Here is an 18,695-nt window from a genome sequence, read left to right on the forward strand (position 1 = left end):
GATCACAAATCACCATAAGAAGTTTAATAATTATGAAAACAAACACAACATTTAAAAGTCCACAAAACCTACTATCAGAAAACAAAATCTACTTCACATACAAATGAATATGTTCACAAACTTTTAAGAAGTTAAAGATTATAACTTAAAAAAATAACATAAGGCTATGAAAATATAATATTGAGAAATTCTTGCTCCCATCTAGGACCAACTTGACAAAACCATATTGTTTCTATCCCCAATTTATTACAGGGATGTCGTCAGTACAACCAGAGTAGCCATGAGGATAGAGCAGACTGTAGTCCAATATCTATTCTTAACTAAATATCATTGGATAGGTCACCTTTCTGTTTGGGGCCTCAATTTCTCCAGTTGTTAATGGAAGAAGTCAAATGTGATCACTGTAAACCCATTTTCTCCTTGCTTTATCATCAGTTATGGTAACATTTGACTCTCCCTCTCACATATCCTGCCACCAGGCAGGAGCCATGAATTGTCTAGGTAGTCAAGGTGCAAGCAGAAACTGGGCCTAAGTAGCTCAACCTGTCCCTCCTCACTTCTCTTCAGAGAACACTCTGGTTTGCTTGTGGCCTGTGGTAAGTTCAGCAGAAATCTGTTTAAATATATTATTTAAAGCCACAAACATAATAAAAAGAGCTTAGAAACAAAATAAAAATATGAATATATGCTCAAAAATAAGGAGAATGAACAAGAGTATAAATGAGAAGGGGGTGCCTGGGTGGCTCAGTTGGTTAAGTATCTCCCTTTGGCTCAGGTCATGATTCCAGGGTCCTGGGATCCAGCCCTACATTGGGCTCCCCACTCAGCAGGGAGTCTGCTTCTCCCTCTCCCTCTGCCCTTTCCCCCACTCGCGTGCTCTCTCTCTCAAATAAGGAAATAAATCTTTAAAAAAAAAAAGAAAGTATAAATGAGAAGAATAAAATAAATGAGCTAAATGTCCAATCCTTCAGTGGGAAGCCAACAGATATTGCTTAAAGTTCACAAACCAAGAAATTAAGATAAAAGAGAATTATGGAAATAACACAACTTGAACAGAAAAAGTAAAGGGAATTACTTTTAATAAGTGGGACTAGATTATGGGACGAGGGAGAAATATTCGAATTTTTATTTCCAAGTACATGTGCTATTTTTATCACAACAGCAATAATCTATCATTTTTTTTTAAAAAGGCTAACAGAGGAAGAGATCTAAGCAGCAGCTGACTTCAGCATATCAGATACTGATACTATCCAGATTAACAAAAGGTAAGACCTCTGTCCTGAGGCATAGCCTTACTTAGTACATTTGTGCAGAGGTTCTAAAAGTGTAGTCTGTGAACTTCTGGCTAAGCCAAGTACCCTTCAGGGGGTCTGCAAGGTCAAAATATTTTATAATAATACTAATTTATTATATCCCTGTCATTGTATTGGTTTTTCCCTAATTTTGTAATAGCAATAAAGGATAAAACTGCTGGTGCTTTAACACAAATCAAGGTAAGGGACATCAATCTGTACTAACAGTCATTGTATTCCTCACCATCACACACACACTCATTAGAAAGGAAAAAAAAAGTCAGCTGCACTTAAGAACGCCCTTGATGAAGAAGTAAGAATTATTAATATTAAATTTCAACCTTGAGTACCCGTCTTTTTAATACTTGCTGTGACAAAATGTGAAGTATGCCTAGAGCACTTCTGCCACAGACTAAAGGAGAGAGTTGTCTCAGGCAAAAGTACTTGAGCAACTGAGTTGCAAATTGAGCTAGATACTTTGTTTTTTTCTTATTTTTATTCAACATATCTAAACTAAAAAAAAACTAGCTACTGTATTTGTGGAGCATCATCTTTACTTGAAAAAATGACTGACAGACAACTATGGTTATACAGACTTCAGGAACTGGCAAAGATTTTTTTTGGAAATGAACAAAGTGAGCCTGTCACTTCAAGAAAAACAAATGACTGTATTTATTGCCAATGATAAAATTTGAGCTTTCAAGTGAAAATTAGAAGTTTGTAGAACTTGTATCTGCTACTAAGAAGTTAACAGCAAACTAATATTTAAATACTTTTTCTGATAAGATTGATGGTGATATTAACAAATATTATTTTCTAATATTATATAATGAAATGTATTAACATTTGGAAGATCTGCATAACTCATTGGACCAATATTTTCCAAATGACCTATGTATGCATGAGGCTACAGAATCACTATACATGGTACGTCATTATAACAGTAAAAGTTCAATTCTTAAGGTAAGACAAACTAATAGTTATAAGTGTAGCAGAATGTGAAAAGTTTACTGAGTTGGTTGAAAATTCTACATCACAAATATCTTTTAAGAAAATGTCACCTATCAAGGTTTAGTGTAGTATCAAAGAAAAATATCCACAATAATCTGAAAAGGCTATAAATATACAGTTCCCTTTCCCAAGGATGTATTTGCGTAAGGTCAGATTTTCTTCACATACTTCAACAAAAACAACATATCGAAATAGATTGAATGCAAAAACAAATAGCATCCCACTGTCTTCTATCAAGCTAACCATTAAAGAGATTTGCAAAAATGTAACACAATGCCACTCACTATTGTTTTTTGTTTTGGAAAACAGTTATTTTTCATTAAAACTACGATCTTATAGGTTTGTTCTTGTTACTTTTAAATTAATTGACACTTTTTAATTCCTCGATTTAAATTTCTAATACAGTAAATATTGATAGATATAACCCTTATAAACAAAAACCATTTGGAGTCCTCAATAATTTTTTAAAATGTAAAGGGATCCTCACACCAAAATGTGTGAGAGCTGCTGGCATAGGAGTTGGAAGTAATTGAATTACCAAAAGCCAAGACTTACACCATAAACAACAGACTAGATGGAAAGCCAGACTACACCACCTATCACCTTCCCATTCCACTCCCAGACTGAAGTTGTCTGGCTGGAAATTTAAAAATATTGGAAAGGGAAAAAAGAGAGTATACATGAGAATGAGTTTCTTCTCCCCCTGCCCTTCTCCTTGCCGCCAAAGTGAGTTTTGAAAATGAAAGGATGAGAGATCTGAGGATCCAAGAGTAAAGAAAGCTGTGCCGTACTTTCCATCTAAAACTCTCAAAGCAGCAAACTCCTCTATGTGCTCTGCTCACCAATGGTGTGGGAGCAAACTAGTTAAAATAGCACATGGTGTTCTAAGCATGTATGACCTAGGATGGCTCCACAGTGGCACAGGAACATAAAAGTACCCAGTCTCTATGGAAACTGCAGAAATCACTAACAGGCCTTTTAGATCCAAAGAGACTGGGCAGCTAGAACCAGGAGGACACCTAGTGACCTCCCCAGACTGATGACTGTAGGGCATGAGAGGAACCCAGACCATGGAAGCTAGATGCCACTTACCAAAGATGGAACTTGAGAAGGTTCACCCAATGCCAGCACAGGACAGATGACAGCTGAGGCCCAGATGTCACCCTCTTACTTCATGTTCATTGTCATGACCACCTTGGGAAGAAAGGGAGAAAAGAATCCTAAATTTAACTGGGCTTTCCTAAAATAGACTTAAAAGTTCCTAGAGATGAAATATATCTTGAATGGGGACAGTTACTGAAAACTACATTCTGCACAGGTTGCAGATCATGGAATTCATACCCACTATATAAGCATTACATCCCAGGTTCAATTAGCAACAATGGAGACTCATGGAAAAAGAGGCAACAGTTAGGGCTGAGATTATTGATAGATTGATAGACACAGCCTTGGTTAAGAAGAGCTGGGGACGTGCATAGTGACGTAGTAGGCTTGAATCTACAGAAGGAACACATCTGCAGACTTTGACCCACCTCCAAAGTAATCTGTTCCATCCTGTGGTGGGCACAACCTAAGAGTCATGCCCTTGTATAATACTGCCTGGAGAGCTGGTGGAATCTCTAAAGAGGATAGTCACTCTCTTGATTAACACATCCCACCTTCACTCTGTCAAGGAATCCTAGCGGCTCTATCTTCAAGTCTATCCAAAACCTACCACTTCTCAGCAACTCCACTGCCACCCCCCTGTTCTGAGATAACATCATCTTTATCTTGGGTATCTTCCCCGCTTCCATCCCTGTGCCTGACAATCTACTGTCACTCAACATCCAAAAGTAACCTTCTTACAAAGTAAGTCAGAGCAATCTTCTATTAAAAATCCTGTAATAGCCCTCCTTTCCGGTCAGAGTATGACTTACATGACCTGACATCCACTGCCTTTATGACCTCAGTTCTTCTTCCCCGTCTCTCATTCAGTTGCACTGACTTCTTTGCTGACTCTTTTAAAGCCTTTGTACTGACATTTCCTCAAATGTCCACAAGGCTAACTCCTGCAATTTATTTGGGTCTTTGCTCCAATGACATTCAAAGTGCCCTAGAGAATGATGAGTGTTCAAAAATTCTTACTGCTTTTATCAAATTTACTGAATTCCAAGATTTCTTTCAGAATTCTTCTGATTTCTAAGACATACTGCCCATTTCCATTTACATAAATTATTATATAAATAAATGGGCTTTAAATTAGACAAATATAAAAGTCATTTCTCTGGTTCTAATTCTACTTAGTTGTCTATAAATTTATTCAGAATTTTAAAATAACTACTAAAATATCTGTTACTTTGAGTACTCTTATCATCTTAAGTCTTTTATTTCACCATATAGATATATCTATAGATATATATATAGATATATATATAGAGATGTATATCACACACCACCTTTCACCTTTTTCACCATTCTCCCAACAACCTCCCCTCCAGGAACCATCAGTTTGTTCTCTACAGTTAAGAGTCTGGATTATTGTCTCTTTTTTTCATTTGTTTCTTAAATTCCACATATGAGTGAAATCATACAGTTTTTGTCTTGCTCTGACTCCTTGCACTCAGTATTATACCCTCTAGATCCACCCATGTTGTTGATAATGGCAAGATTTCATTCTTTTATGGCTGAATAACACTCCATTATATATAATCTTCTTTATCCATTCATTCATATTTTTAGCTATTGTAAATAATGCTACAGTAAACACAGGGGTGCACATGTCTTTTTGAATTAGTGTTTCTATTTCCTATGGGTTAATGCCCAGTAGTGGAATTACTAGATCATATGGTAATTCTATTTTTAATTTTTTGAGGAACTTCCATACTGTTTTCCACAGTGGCTGCACCAATTTGCCTTCCCAACAACACTGCATGAGTGTTCCTTTTTCTCCACATCCCCACCAACATTTGCTATTTCTTGCATTTTTTTATTTTAGCCATTCTGACAGGTGTGAGGGGATATATCATTGTGGCTTTAATTTGCATTTCCCTGATGATTAGTGATGTTGAGCATCTTTTCATGTGTCTATTGGCCATCTGTCTGTCTTCTTTGGACAAATGTCTATTCAGGTCCTCTGCTCATTTTTTATGAGATTATTTTTTGATGTTGAGTTGTGTAAGTTCCTTATATATTTTGGATATTTATCCCTACTCAGATATATCATTTGCAAATATCTTTTCCCATTCAGTAGGTTGCCTTTTTGTTTTATTGATGGTTTCCTTCACTGTGCAAAAGCATTTTAATTTGGTATAGTCCCAATACTTTAGTTTTGCTTTTGTTGCCCTTGTCTGAAGAGACATATCTAGAAAAGTGTTTCTATGTCCAATGTCAAAGAAATTACTGTCTGTTTTCTTCTAGGAGTTTTTTGGTTTCAGGTCTCACATTTAGGTCTTTTATTTATTTTGAGTTTATCTTTGTGCCTGATGTAAGAAAGTGGTCTAGCTTTTTTCTTTTGCATGTAGCTGTCCAGATTTCCCAATACCATTTACTGAAAAGACTGTCTTTTTCCCATTGCATATTCATGCCTCCTTTGTCACAGATTACTTGACCATAAAAGCCTGGGTTTATTCCTGGACACTCTATTCTTCTCCATTGATCTATGTTTCTGTTTTTTTGGTCAGCACCATACTGATTTGATTACTACAGCTCCATAGGATATCTTGAAATCTGGGATTGTGATAACTCCAGTTTTGTTCATCTTTTTCAAGATTACTTTGGCTATGTGAAGTCTTTTGTGGTTCCATACAAATTTTACGATATTTGTTCTAGTTCTGTGAAAAATGCTGTTAGTATTTTGATAGGGATTGTATTAAATCTGTAGACTGCTTTCAGTAGAATGGATATTTTAATAATATTGGTTCTCCCAATTCACAAGCATGGAATATCTTCCATTTGTGTTATCTTCAATTTCTTATATCAATGTTTTATAGTTTAAGGATTTTACTTTTTAAAACAGGAATGTTAAAATTTTCCTAGATTCAGCTCAAATTAAAATTTTTCAGAGAGAATTATACAAGTCTTGCCATTTGTTTGAGAATCAAATAGAAATTCATTACTATAGTCCTATCTAATGAAGAATATAAACTTCTAATACCAAGATTGTGAAGACAGTGAAGATCTATTACAATTACAAATACTGACTTATAAGGATCAGTTTCAAAGTTTGTCATAAAATTTCCTCTGTGAAATGATTTCCATTGCAAGATTTAAAATATATCCCCATATGGGGGGAGGGGGACCTCAATTAAAAGTTTTTGGCAAAGACAGAGGTAAGGTCCTGTACCCAGGGCCAAAAAAACATTTTTTGTTTTTGTTTTAAAATACAAACTTATAATTCATTTTTCCTTTTGAACACTGTGTATAATTTCCCAGAAATTTTTTTTCACTTTTATCATGCCAGCTTCCTCATTCAACAAACATTCATTGAGCATGTACCATGAACCAAGTACTGCTGTAGCTAAGATTAATATGATTATATGCTTGTCCTCTGGTAGGTAGAGTGGGCAGAAATATTTTATTCCTCCAACAAAATCACTGTCTACTTCGATACACTCCACATTAAAATATGTATAAACTTAAATACTTCAGACAATAGGAAATGAATTAAATCTTTACCAGATAAGTTTAGTATTTTTAAAAACTTATACATCAAGTTCAAGTATAAAGAAAGGTCTGCGGAGTTCAATCATATTCTTAGAACCTATATCTAGGGGAAAGTTGTTCCTTTCTAGTAGAATCTAAGTTTTCAATATTTACTACGAATATTGTATAAAACTGGAGTCCAGAGGGTAGCTTGGTAGACCCATTGTATATGATGACATTTTTATGCTATAAGCTACACATTCACTTATACATTCATGCACAATAATAAATGAATGTGCTTAAGTTAAAACCTTCTAGGGTTTTAAACACAGATCTAAATAATAGGCTAATAGAGCCACCTAGTGGCACCTTATAAATATTGGTTGCTTCTTAAAATTTTCATTCCGTTAAGTTTATATAAACATAAGCTTATCTTTTCACTAACATAGATATTTATAATTATTTATAATAATTTATATTTATAATTTATGATTATTATGGATGATGGATCATAAAAATTTTGGGTCTGAGGAGTGCCTGGGTGGCTCAGTCGGTGAAGCATCTGACTCTTGATTTCGGATCAGGTCATGATCTCAGGGTCGTGAGATCAAGCCCCACATTGGGCTCTACACTCAGCTCAGAGTTTCTTTCTCTCCCTCTCTCTCTGCTTATTCCCCTGCTCGTGTACACTTGCTCTTTCTCTCTCTCTCTGTCTTCCTCTCTAATAAATACATAAAATCTTTGAAAAGAAATGGGGGTCTAAGTACTAAACTAACTGTTTGACCTCATGAAACATCTATGAAGTGTATTATAGGAGAAAATAAAGAAAAAGAAAAAGAATTTTAGCAAGTGATTACTAAATTTTCAAATTGCTTTAATATGTGTAGTATAGCTTGCATTAGATATTTTATATAGTTTATATTCTAAAACAGTAATGACCTTCCATTTTAATGTACTATATTGCTATATTATTACATAAATCATCTTTTGTATAAATGCATGCAAGCCCCCCAAAAAAGGCCTCATTAGTAAATAGCTTAAACCAAAGATCAAGGATCACAAGCCACCTGAGAAGGGAAGAAAGAAAAAGTTGGGCTTTGAGATTTTAAATATTTAATGAAATACGCATACAACATCTTCTCACTGACATGTGCATTTCTACAACCAAGCCAAGCAATCACTCTTGAGGTGATGAAGGCCAATTTAACATCAGAGAACTGGGCAACTCCACAACTTGTCATGTTAAACAATAAAGGGCTCAGTATGTTGCTTGCTAAACTTCTCAATAAATATACGTTATAGATGTTTCACGGAGTCATTTACTCTAGTACCCAAGCTCCAAAATTCCTTTGACCCACCATTACCTCAAAATTCATTAATCTCACATTTTCAGTGTCCCGCACTATTCTAATGTGTTATCATGACTCCTTATCTAGTTTAAATTACATGGCAAATCAGTATGATCACTCCCTGCATACATTCCCCTTTCCACCACTCACCTTGTTTACTTTCTTGGCAAACCTCAACCTTAGTTAGTTCCAACTCTTTGTCAGCTTTACACCAATACCTATGCAGGCAAGCTTGGTGTGGAGAAAATATACAATCATGCTAATATTTTAACTTAAATGAGCTTAAATTCATTATGAGAACTCAAGTGGCTCCTGAATGTGGCCCAGGAATCCTACATTTTCTAGTCTACTCACACTGTCTCCTAACTATACCTTCTCCTCTCTCCTCAAATATCCAACACTCCCTCCCCCCAACTTCTCAGTTGATGACCTTACCTTCTATTACTGTAGAGATATTAAAAAAGAATATTCAAAAGTTAACACCACCACATCATTCACCTACTAGCATCTATGCCCATATGCTCCTGTTTCTGTAAATGAACTGCTTGAACCACCATCTTAGGCCAAATCCTACTTTATGCATAAGATTCCACAAGCAATTGCAAGAAGTTCACCAAATCTCTCCTACACCACCAATTTTCCATTTCCACTGGATCTTTCCCGTCAGAATACAAATATGCTTTACTTTCTCCTATGCTCAAGAAATAACCCACTAGTCTCTTTCCTTTAAAATTCAAGTATAATTAACAGTGTTATATTAGTTTCAGGTGTACAATAGGATTAAACAATTCTATACCTTTCTCAGTACTCATCAAGATAAATGTACTCTTAATCCCCTTTATTTATTTCACCCATCCCCCCCACCAATGTCCCATCTGGCAACTACCAGTTTGTTTTCCACTTTTAAGAGTCTGTTTCTTGGTTTGTCTCTTTGTCTGCTTGTTTTGTTTCTTAAACTCCATATATGAGTGAAATCATACAGTTTTTGTCTTGCTCTGTCTGAGTCATTACACTTAGGATTATACTCTCTAGATCCACCCACGTTGTTGATAATGGCAGGATTTCATTCTTTTATGGCTAAGTAACACTCCATTGTATATATATATATATATATATATATATATATATATATATATATATATATATATATATATACCACCTCTTCTTTATCCATTCATCTATTGATGAACACTTGGCAGTTGGTTTTCATATTTTAACTGTTGTAAATAATATTGCAATCAACAGGGGTGCATATTATCTTTTTGAATTAGTGTTTTTATTTCCTATGGGTTAATGCCCAGTAGTGGAATTACTAGATCATAAGGTAATTCTATTTTTAATTTTTTGAGGTATTTCCATACTGTTTTCCACAGTGGCTGAACCAATTTGCCTTCCCAACAACAGTGCACGAGTGTTCCTTTTTCTCCAATCCTCACCAACGCTTGTTATGTCTTGCGTTTTTTTTTTTTTTAATTTTAGCCATTCTGACAGGTGTGAGGTGTGGCTTTAATTTGCATTTCTCTGATGACTAGTGATGTTGAGCATCTTTTCATGTGTCTGTTGGCCATCTGTCTGTCTTCTTTGGACAAATGTCTATTCAGGTCCTCTGCCCATTTTTTATGGGATTACTTGGTTTTTTTGGCATTGAATTGTATAAATTCTTTATATATTTTGGATATTTACCCCTATTCAGATATATCATTTGCAAATACCTTTTCCTATTCAGTAGGTTGCCTTTTGTTTTGTTGGTGGTTTCCTTCACTGTGCAAAACCTTTTTATTTTGGTATAGTTCCAATACTTTAATTTTTTTTGTCGCCCTTGCCTGAGGAGACAAATTTAGAAAAGTGTTTCTATGGTCAAAGGAATCACTGTCTATGTTTTCTTCTAGGAGTTTTATGGTTTCAGGTCTCACATTTAGGTCTTTAATCCATTTTGAATTTATTTTTTGTATGGTATAAGAAAGAAATCCAGTATTCCCAGCACCATTTACGGAACAGACTGTCTTTTTCCCATTGTACATCTTGCCTCCTTTGTCTAAGATTAATTGACCATAAAAGTGTGAGTTTATTTCTGAACTCTGTTCTGTCCTATTGATCTATGTGTCTCTTTTTGTGCAAGCACCATACTGTTTTGATTACTATAGCTTTGTAGTATATCTTGAAATCTGGGATTGTGACATCTCCAGAAAAAAAAAAAAAATAGTAATAATCCACTCTTGATCCCACATCCCTTTCCAGATACTGCTCCGTTTCTCTTCCTTTTTCTAGCATAACTCTGCAAATGGGTTACCCAAATCCATGGTCTCAAATTCTCTTCCCGTTCTCTATGAAGCTGTTCTCAACAAGGTCCCAAATGACCTCCATATTGCTAAATCCAATGGTGATTTCTCAACTTCTATCTTACTTATACCATGAACAGTTGATCACTCTCTCTTATTTGAAAAACTTTCTTCTTGACTTTCAGGATACCACACTCCAATTGCTCTCCTCCTTACCTCATTTCTCAATAACCTTTGCTGGTTCCTACTATGTTTCCCAGTAGATAAATGTTAAGAATGCACAAGGGCTCAGTCTTTGATCCTATTTTCTATCCATCCTTTAATCCCTTGTTATTAGCATCCAATCTCATGGCTTTAAGTGCCTTCTAGACTTTAATAGCTCCCAGCCCAGACCTCTCCCCAGAACTCCATACTCATATATTAAATTCCATACTCCAAAATTCTACTCAAATGTCTAAAAGATATCTCAAACTTAGCATGTACAAAACTGTGCTCCTGAGTATTACTTCCCCAAAACCCACTCTTGAAGTCATCCCCATCTCAGCAAATATTCAAAAAAAAACCTTGAGCTATTTTTCTCATATTCTATATCCATATCTCTTAAGACCTATACCAATCATCAAATTTCATCAACTCTATCATAAAAATATATCCAGAACTGAATCATTTATTTCCTCATCTGGGATCACACTCTCTCTCATCACCATTCTCTCATCTGTATCATTACACTAGCCTAACTGGTTTCCCTGCTCAAACCCTACCCTAGACATTGTGTGTCTTCTCAATAGAGCTTTAAGAAAGAAAAAAAAAAAATGTAAATCCTAAGTCAGATCATGTCCCTCCTCTACTCAAAACTCTCCAAAAGCTACTAAGTTCACTCTAAAAAAAAAAAAAAAAAAAAAAAACTAAAAATCATTTAATGATTCATATGGCCCTAAGAAATCTATTACCTTTCTAACTTCACTTGCTAGTTGGTTACCCCACTCCAGCCAAACTGGTCTCATTTTTGTTCCTTGAACATGTCATGTATATGAGTTATCAATTGCTGAAGAACAAATTGTTCCTAAATGTACTCACTTAAAACAATATTATCTGGTTTAGCTGGATTCTCTGCTTCGGTGTCTCTTACAGACTGCACTGTAATCCACATCTAGGGCTGTGGTCATCTCAAGGCTCAAATGGTTCAAGATCCACTTTCAATCTCACTTATGTGGTTGTTGACAAGATTCAGTTCCTCAGGGGCTACTGGTCTGACAGCCTCTGTTCCTTACTGGATGTTGGCCTGAGACCATTCTCTGTTCCTTGCCACATAGGCCTCTCCAATATAGCAGCTTGCTTCACGAGAGCAAGCAATCCAAAAGACAAGAGAAGGAATGGTAGCAAGAAACAAGTCAGTCTTTTATAACATAATCTCAGAAGCGACATCTCATCACTTTGCCACTCAAGGGAAGGGAATTACATAAGGAAGGGAGTAACATGATGTGGCAATCACTGGGAGTCTTGTAAAAGGCTACCACAGCAGGTATGGTGCCATTCAGGAAGCACTGGATACTTAGAATATTCTTCTTCCAGGGGCGCCTGTGGCTCGGTTGGTTAAGTGTCCGAATCTTGGTTTTGGCTCAAGTGGTGATCTTAGACTGGTGGGATCAAGCCCCACATCTGGCTCCACACTCAGCATGGAGTCTGCTTGAGATTCTCTCTCCCCCTCTGCCCCTTCCCCCACTCACGTTCTCTCTCTCTCTAAAATAAATAAACCTTAAAAAAAAAAATTCTTCTCCCAGATATCCGCATGTTTTATTCCTTCACCTTCTTCAAGTCTTTTTGACCTAATGTCACCTTTTCAAGATCTGCTTGGATGCTTTTTTTAAAAAATTGTAATTCTTATCCTCACTGCAAACATTTCTCATCCCCTTCTTTTTCTCCATAGCACTTACTGACTCTAAATTTTCATATAATTTGCTCATTGCGGTTTATTTCTATTTTGTTAACTTAGCTAAGCTAGTACTATAGTTCCATTTCCTTGCCCTGAATAGTTTCAGGTTAGCGTGGGCCACAAGAGACATTTTGCATAGTAGCTGGAAGTGAAACAGCAGTCATATACTTTCACACTTGGAAGGTCAGTTCAGGGCATGAGGCAATGTTACGGATTATGCAAGTTGTCACTTAATCTGCTAGCTCATTTTGTCCACGCAGGGCTGCAGACAGATCTGTACCTTCTTCAACTCCTGACAGATCCCGTTTCAATTTCTGCAACTCGTGGGTCTGTGACGAAGGACCAGCTTCTCCTACAGATCACCTCTCTCATCAAAGTTGAACCCTTGGAACCAGGGAGAAATCAATACAGATTCCACTCCCTTCTCATGAATTCCAGTTCATCCTTGCAGTTGCCAGTTTTCCTTGCTTCCTCCCCTTGACAGCTGTGATTGACCTTACACCAGATATATCAATATCGATATCAACATCCTTGTAGTTCTCCTCTGATGTAACTCTAGTACTCTTATTTATGTCAGTTTTGTACCACTAAAATATAAACTCCATGAGTAAGAAACTTCGTCTGTTTTGTTTACTGCTCCTGCCCCAACACCAAGAACAAGGCCTGGCATATAGTAGAAAACCATATGGTAGGAACATTAAACATTTAGTGATGAACAATTTTTAAAAACAAAGGCACAAAGAATAAATATTAAGGAAGGCAAGAAAGGGAAGAGACCAATATTCACTGATGTTTTAGAAGAAAGATTCCTGTAAAAAATAATTTAGAACTGAGATGTGGGGATGCCTGGGTGGCTCAGTGCATTAAACGTCTGCCTTCAGCTCAGGTGATGATCCCAGCATCCTGGGATTGAGTCCTGCATCAGGATCCTTGCTCAGCGGGAAGCCTGCTTCCCCCTCTGCCTGCCGCTACCCCTTCTTGTGCTCCCTTTCTCTCTGACAAATAAATAAAATCTTTTTAAAAAAATTAAAAAAAGAAAAAGAACTGAGATGTGTCCTAATGGATGGGTAGGAAAAATGGGAAATATAGGTATAAAATAGCATGAACAAAACTAGGAATGAGCATGCTAAGTGTAACATTACAATACGTCCAAAAATTAGACATTTAACCTGATAATCAGTAGGAAGCTATTACAATTTCTGTAGCAAGTGACTAACCTGAAGAAAATGGCATTTCAGGAAATTTAATCTTTCAAAAATATACTCAGTCGATTGGAAAGGAGTAATTAGAAAAGAAAGAAGATAGTTCGAGACATGTTGTCTTAGATTAGTCCTAGATTATGATAATAGAGAATAGGAAAGGAAAAGATACATCTAAAAATAATTGTCAAAAAAGTGATAAGGTGGCAACTGCATTAATCACGAGTGCTATTCACTGATATTTCTGATTCTTACCCTTCTAAGCACATAGTAGGATTCCATTTCCCCACCCTTTTGAAGTTAGGTGTAGCCGTGCAACTTGTTTTTGTCCATGCAGTATGAGGCAATGCGAAGACTCTCACTTAAGAAGGAAGCGTTTAAAAATACGTATGTGATTCTCTATCTTCCCATCTCCCTTTCTGTCGCCTAGGAACATTACAAATGGTGAAGGCCTCATTAGCCCGAGTCTCTAAAATGGACAAGAACACGACAAGAAATACCTGTTGCTTTAGGCAGCAAAGATTTTAGATTGTTTGTAACTGCAACACAACCTCACCCATTCTTACTGTGGCAGTTTTAACTAGTGTCAACAAATTTTTATATTCCCTTTAAGAGATGTTTAATTTCTCTCCCTTTTTGTGTGAGTTGGAATTAATAACTTACTTCTAGCAAGTGATACCATGTTAACTTCTCAGACTAGATCATATAATCATTGGTACTTCCTCTCTTGGATCACTCACTTGGGGAGAAGCCAGCTGCCATATCATGAGGACACTTCAGCAGCCTAATGGAAATCCAAGAGTTGAGGATGAGACCTCCTGCCAACAATTAACATTAACTTGCCAAGCTTGTAAGCAAGCCACCTTGGAAGAAGATCCCGCAGCTTCAGCCAATATCCTGACTGCAACCTCATGAGATACACTAAAACAGGCTGCTCTAGGATTCCTGATCCACAAAAATTTTGTGAGATAATAAATGCTTATCATTTTAATCCATGATGCTTAGGCTAATTTGAAACACAGCAATAGATAACTAATACATTGACTAATACAGAAATATATAAAAATTGAAAAGAAGGATAGGGATAAATCAAAGCTGACTCCTAGGCTTTGAATTTTGAATAATTTGGTGATACCACTGATTATAAGTTACTCAATTCCATTGGAGTTTTGAGGCAAGGGCCATGTCTACTCAATAAACATTTGACAGAGTCTTGTAGATGTTTAACTGAACAAAGTGTTCAGAACCAAAAAGGATATTCCAGTAGAAATAGGGGAGAACTCTCATATCCTCTCTTCTAGACACTGTAGCTTTATTACAATTTTCTTAGCACTATCACATTGCTAGTACAAACCAGCTGCAAGCTTAGTATCTTAAGATGAAAATATGTCCACAGGCCATTTTCTGATATTTTTCTCCCACTCATTTCAACATTCATGAGAGATGTGCAGTTGTGTTAATTTTGCTTCTCTGATGATTACTATAGTTCCTATACTAAAACCACGAAAGAAAAAAGGAAATAGTGTAGGGAGAAGTAGCATAGTTGAAGAATGAATATTCTATAATGAACTGCTTCATTTAGTGTATCAAATGCAGACCAAAGCATTGCCCCACCATCATTTAATGAGTTCTAAAAACTTACCTTGCATTCTACCTTAAAAATCCTTAAATCAACCTTTACTTACAATAAATTTTTTAATTCTATATATTACCACATAATGTCTACTGAGTATTCTAAGTCTCAAAGATTTGGCTTAAACAGTGGTTAAATTCATTAGGTTTCATCTCAAATGCCTACAAATTGAGAAATATCACCATCTCAGCCACAAATTTCACACTAACAGTATATAGAAACCATCACTAAAGCACAACTTGTCTTAAAAACAAAAATAAATGACTATAAAGTTATGATTGCTTTTTTATTAAGCTTTATTTTTAAAATAGTTTAAGGTTTACAGAAAAGTTGAAAAAATGGTACACAGGAGTATCCCTCATCCAATTTCCCCTACTGTTAACATCTTACAATACCATATACATCTGTCACAACTAAGAAGCCAACATTGGCACATTAACTGAATTTCACACTTTATTCAGGTATCACTAGTTTTCCGTTAATGTCCTTTTTCTGCTTGAGGTTCCCAGCCAGGGTACCACATTACGTTTAGGCATTATGTGTCATCTCCTCTGGTGCGACAGTTTCAAAGACTTTTCTTGTTTTTTAAGACCACGACAATTTTGAGTACTGGTTAGGTAGCTTGAAGACTGTTCATCAATTTGATTTTCTTTGATATTTTTTTCTCATGGTTTGACCAGGGTTAGGGCTTTGGGGAAGAATATTGCAAAGGAGGTGTAATGTTTTCATCACATCTTATCAAGGTATACACTATCATTATGACTTCTCACTCATGTTACTATTGATCACCTGGTCTAGGTAGTGTTTGCTATATTTTTCCAATGTACAGTTATACTTTCCCCTTCTTGCCTTACCCTACCCTTTGAAAGCAAGTCTCTAAGTACAGTCCATACTCAATTTGGTGCTGGGGGAGGGAAGGGGGATCAAACTCCACCTCCTGGTGAAAAATAGCTTTTTAAAATAAATATAAAACTTTCTCAGTTCCTTAAAACATATATTCATTGCCTCAAAGAATTCAATAATGCATTTTCATGCTTATTTAATATGAATCACTCTGATAGGCACTTCAGATAAGAGTTAGACACAGTCCTTTACAAGGAGTTTATAATATAATAAAGATACCACAAGAAAAACCCAAGTACTATAGTGTGTCAAAAAAAGGGAATCATATTCAGTTCAAACAATGAAAAGTTTCAAAGAACAAGTGATATTCAAGCAAAGCATTCAAAACTGAATAGTATTTTGACACATGAAAATTCAACATCTTTTATGATTAAAAACTGAACAAAGTGGGAAGTAGGTATAGAAGGAACTTAATGTCAACATAGCAAAGGCCATATACGACAAGCCCTCAGCTAATATGATATTCAATGGTGAAAAGATAAAAGCTCTTCCTCTAAGATCGGGAACAAGAAAGGATGCTCACTCTCACCACTTTTATTCAACATAGTATTGGAAGTCCTAGCCAGAGCAATTAGGTAAGAAAAATGAAAGGCATTCAAATTGGAAAGGAAAAAGTAAAACTGTCACTAATTACAGATGACATGATATTACATATAGAAAACCCAATGACTCCACCCCCCCCAAAAAAAAAAAAAACTGTTAGAAGAAATAAATTCAGTAAAGTTGCAGGATACAAGATCACTATATAAAAATCAAGTGTAGTTCTATACATTAATTATGAACTATCACTAAGAGAAATTAAGAAAACAATTCCATTTACAATTGCATCAAGAAGAATAAAATACTTAGAAATAAATTTCATGAAGGTGAAAAACCTGTATACTGAATACTAATGAAAAACCTGTATATTGAATACTAATGAAAGAAATTTAAAATGACACAAGTAAATAGAAAGATATTCTGCACTCATTGATTGGAGAATATTGTTTGAATGTCCATACTATGCAAAGCAATCCACAGATTCAATACAATCCCTGTCAAAATTCCAATGGCATTTTTCACAGAAATAAAGCAAACAGTGCTAAAATTTGCAAGCCAAAGCAATCTTGAGAAACAAGGACAAAGCTGAAGACATCGTGCTCCATGGTTGCTAACTATATTACAAAGCTATAGTAATTAAAACAGTAAGATATTGACATAGAAACAGATACACTGAGGGGCATCTGGGTGGCTCAGTTGGTTAAGCATCCAACTCTTGATTTCAGCTCAGGTATTTCATGATCTCAGGGTTGTGCGATCTAGCCTGGCATCAGGCCCCATGCTCAGCAGGGAGTCTGCTTGAGATTCTCTCTCTCCCTCTGCTCCTCCCCCTCTAACATAAATAAATAAATCTTTAAAAAAAAATAAACAAAACAGACACATTGATCAATGGAACAGAACAGACAGCTCAGAAATAAATCCATACATATATGGTCAATTAATTTACAACAAAAGAGCCAAGAATATACAATGGGAAAGGACAGTCTCTTCAATAAATAGTGCTATGAAAACTTGACAGTCACATGCAAAAGAAAGAAACTGAACTACTGTCTTACACCACACACAAATGAACTCAAAATGGATTGAAGACTTGAATGGAAGCCTGAAACCATAAAATTCCTAGAGAAAAACATAGGAGATAGGATCCTTGACATTGATCTTGGTGATGATTCCCTGGATCTAGTTCTAAAAATAAGCAAGTGGGACTACATGAAACTAAAAAGCTTCTTCATAGCAAAGGAAATTTTCAACAAAATGAAAAGTCAACCTACCAAATGGGAGAAACTATTTGTAAATCATATACCTAATAAGGGGTTAATACCCAAAATACAAAAACATATACAACTCAATAGTAAAACACTAAACAATCCAATTAAAAAACAGGCAGGGGATGTGAACATCTTTTTTTTTTTTTTTTTTTAGATTGTTTATTCACTTGAGAGAGAAAGCGCGTGCGCAAGGGAGAGAGTACATGCAGGGGGAGCAGCACAGGGAGAGGGAGAAGCAGACTCTGTGCTCAGCAGGGAGCCCGATGTAGGGCTCAGTGGATCCCAAGACCCTGAAATCATGACCTGAACCGAGGGCAGACGCTTAACTAACTGAGCCACCCAGGTGCCCCTAGACATTTTTCCAATGAAGATATAAAGATGGCCAACAGACACAAGAAAAGATTGTCAACATCACTAATAATCAGGTAAATGCAAATCGAAATCACAATGAGGTATTATCTCACCCCAGTCAGAATGGCTAATATCAAAAAAAAAAAAGAAGAAGAAGAAGAAAAAGAAATAACAAGTGTTAGCAAGGACATGGAGAAAAGAAAACCCTTGTGCACCGCTGATGAGAATGTAAATTCATCCAGCCACTTGGAAAACAGTATGGAGGCTCCTCCAAAATTTAAAAATAGAATTACATATGATCCAGCAATTCCACTTTT

General features: G+C 35.9%; 1 long non-coding RNA gene across 4 annotated transcripts in view; it reads right to left on the reverse strand.

Annotated features, from left to right (window-relative positions):
* Positions 1 to 18,695, reverse strand: part of LOC123793334 (uncharacterized) — a 500,602-nt gene that overhangs the window by 480,246 nt on the left and 1,661 nt on the right. For all 4 annotated transcript variants that reach the window (XR_015726465.1, XR_015726466.1, XR_006779913.2 and 1 more), the window contains exon 2: positions 3,396 to 3,497. This is a non-coding gene — a long non-coding RNA (uncharacterized LOC123793334). The remainder of the gene's footprint in view (positions 1 to 3,395; positions 3,498 to 18,695) is intronic.

Source organism: Ursus americanus, chromosome 13 (genome assembly GCF_024610735.1).
Source record: "Ursus americanus isolate L20-20 chromosome 13, mUrsAme1.1.p, whole genome shotgun sequence".
Classification (NCBI taxonomy): domain Eukaryota; kingdom Metazoa; phylum Chordata; class Mammalia; order Carnivora; family Ursidae; genus Ursus; species Ursus americanus.